Below are 3647 nucleotides of genomic sequence, written 5' to 3'. Positions count from 1 at the left end.
CGACAAAACCATAATGGTATACACGACCTCTATTCGCGTGGCAGGATATTAAAACTCAAAAAAATAACAAAAAACTTTAAAAAATAATAACAACTAAATAAAAATATATATTAAAACATTAAAAAAATTCAAACATGAGAAATAAAAAAAACAAACAAAACAAATAAGTAGCCTAGAAACAAAAATAATATATATAAAAAAAAAGAGAAGTTGTTACCCAAAAAAACAAACCAACATTAAATATAAAAAACATTAAAAATTAATTAATAAATAAATAAAAATATTTTAATAAAAAAATACAAAAATTAAAAATAATAAAAAAAAACATTAAAAAAAATTAAAATATATAAAAAAAATAATAATTATAAAAAACATTTGTAAAAAAATATTTAAAATAAATTATTGTTCCCTAACTAGCCCCCTCGATAGCCGATTTTGGGAATTGACTAGCGTTACCCAACCGTCGCCCTTGCCCGCAACCCCTCAGAATCTGTTGGGTCGTGTAGCTCTGTCCGCCTGGCCCACAGCCACTCAGGCAGCTAGGCCGGGGCTTGATTCTCAAAATTGGTCAACAAACGCACAATTTTTTTTTATGTTTAAAAAAAAATTAATAATATTTTTTATGATTGTTTTTTATTTTGTTAATGTTTTATATTTATTTTATTTTTTAATTTAATTTCAAAGTTTTTATTTTAATTGTTTTTAAATGTTTTTTTTTTATTTAATTGTATTTTTTTTAATTGTATGTTTAATTTTTTTTTGGTTATTTTTACAAAACATTTTATTTGAATATTTTTTTAGGGAGGAAAAAAAAAACATTTTTTGATATAAAATTCATAAAGAATTATAAAAATTGTTATTTTCCAAATTTTCTTTTATTCAATTTTTTCATAAAATCATTTTATTTAACATATTATTTTTATTTTATTTTTTAATTATATCTATGTGCAAATTTGTCCAGTGTTTAAAATTATTTTTTTAGTGACAATTATTATTTTTTTTTTTCAGAAAGAAAAATCAATATAATTTTATGTATATTGAAATATTAATTAATGATATAAAAATATATAAAAAATCCTAACCTTAAAATATTAATTTTATTATTTTTTTAAATTTGATAAAAAAATTAAAAATTTCATTATAAAAACAAAAAAACACAAATTCAGAAAACCTTTAAAATAAACATCTTTGGATTTTCTAATTGAGAAACATTTAACCCCAGAACTTTGGAGTATATCAAAACCTTAATGAATGCTAACCGATTTGAGAAATATATGAAAATTTTCGAAGCTTTTTGGATTTTTGCCCAATTAAATTCGTACAAATTGCCCAAAAAAAATGGCAATATTTTTACTTATTGGATGTCTAGGGTTCTACAAGTCATGGCACTCGTGTAAAGTTTGTGGCAAAATTCTCCAAAATTTGAACAGACGATACGTGTAATCTTGGTCTTTTTTCACTGGATTATTTAGACATTACAACGCAAAGCAGCTGGTTGATTTAATTTTTTTTTTTTTTTCCGTCTCTACTCAATGGTAGACACACATTTATTATTCTAAACTTGGGCAGTGGAGTTGTTAAATAGGAGTTGTTATTTCTTATTATTCTAAACTTGGGCAGTGGAGTTGTTAAATAGGAGTTGTTATTTCTTCTGAGAACATAAATGATGATTTAATATGTGAAAAAATAAAAATCAATGTAAGGAGGAATTAATGATTGATCTTGATTTTATTATTTATAATATAATATTTATAATGTTTGAATTACAAGATTGATATAGTAATGGAATGATTTGTTATTATTTTTTCCGTAGTTTAATTGGTTAATGTTTTTACATTATAATTTTGGATGAGATTAATTTTTTTTTATGGTTAATGTTTTTACATTATAATTTTGGATGAGATTAATTTATTTATTTTATTTAAAATGTATATATAAATTTAATGTTTTGATTTTTTTTTTTTCAGATTTAATATATTGAAAATTTCTTGTAGATGTTTTAAACTATAAAATTTAGTTTGGAATGGGGGAATGGAACCAATAACAAAGCAGAGGCAATGGTGCTAACTAGACGGGGGAATGGAACCAATAACAAAGCAGAGGCAATGGCGCTAACTGGACTTCTTATCTTCAGCCTTTTTCTAAATATCCAGTCCCTTCAGATATTCGGTGATTCCAAAATAATAATTGATCATGTCACAAGAAAGAACCATATTAAAAAACAACATCTATCTGGCTAGTTGAACAAAATCAATTCTCTATGGGGGAGGAAGCGTGACTATTAATAATTGATCATGTCACAGGAAAGATCCATATTAAAAAACAACATCTATCTAGCTGGTTGAACAGAATCAATTCTCTCTGGGGGAGGAAGGATGACTATTCTATTCAGCATGTCAACAGAGCACAAAATTCCCAAGCTGATATATTATCAAAGAAAGGTCTCCTTGCACAAATGGGTTTCTGGAATATGGATATAATCATTAAAGCGGAAACTTTTTCAATTCAGGAATTCTCTCTTCCAGGCACATAAATCTTATATTTCATCATAAAATTCCCAGGTATGTTTTCAAGATACTGTTTAACTTGCACCTTATAGTATATTATGTATATCCTCCTACAGGTGGTGGAAGAGGCCACTTATTGGGGTTTTTGGACTTTTTCTAGCATAGCTAATTGCTATCTGTTTAAAGTTTTATATCCCCATCTGGTTAATTGCTTTTCGGCAGCACAAAAACTCTTTTTCTTCACTAGTTATGGTGGAATTTTGGCTTCATGTCATATCAGAACTAGTTTTCTCTCCTCTACAGTATTGTAAAGGTTTGGTTATATCTCATATCAGGCTATATCAAGATGTATTTTGGTATTTTATGATTATCTAGTTAATACAATCAAGCTTTTTTCGTTTTGAAAAAATAAAATTTAATTCATCTTTAATATGAAAAGACTATTAGAATTTGTTTTAGTTAGCTATAAAAAGAGCATTCAAAGAGAATTTCCAGTCATTATTTTATAATTTTGTGTTTTGAACTACAAAATTTGATTCATCTTCAATATGAAAAAGGCAACATTAGAATTTGTTTTAGTTAATTGTAAAACAGAACATTCAAAGAATGTTTCACAATTGTATGATTTGAAATTTTGTAATTTAAAATTATAATTTTTAATAAAATCAATTGAAACAGCGAAAATAGAAACCAAATCTATTATTACAATTTTAAAATATATTTATCATAGATTTTATAAAAATATGAAGTAAAAATATTAATGGCTATGATATATATATTAAAAATACAAATTGTTTTTTAAAATTGTTAAAATAATTACAATTATTTTTAATTTAAAATAAAAGAAAATTCAAACACTTTGCAAAGCCCTATATCATCAACATCCCTCCAACCCCATATCACTGGTCTTTTGTGCCACATATTTCTTTCCTAATTTTTTAGATTTGACATATGCAAACCTTCTCAAGTTCACACAGAAATGACAAAACAGATAACATAACACCGGATCTGGAAGTCGAATAGAATTTTTCTGTCTCAACTTCTACACCCTTTTCAGTTTTCTTTTACATTTATATGCGAAAACAAACTATCAATTATTATAGAATGTAAACATTTAATTTATTATTTTTAATTTTATTT

This window comes from Pinus tabuliformis, chromosome 6, assembly GCF_031772625.1.
Source record: "Pinus tabuliformis cultivar Carrire ecotype Pingquan chromosome 6, CPIR1, whole genome shotgun sequence".
NCBI lineage: Eukaryota > Viridiplantae > Streptophyta > Pinopsida > Pinales > Pinaceae > Pinus > Pinus tabuliformis.
The sequence above is the reverse complement of the archived record's forward strand: the minus strand, read 5'-3'. Positions refer to the sequence as shown.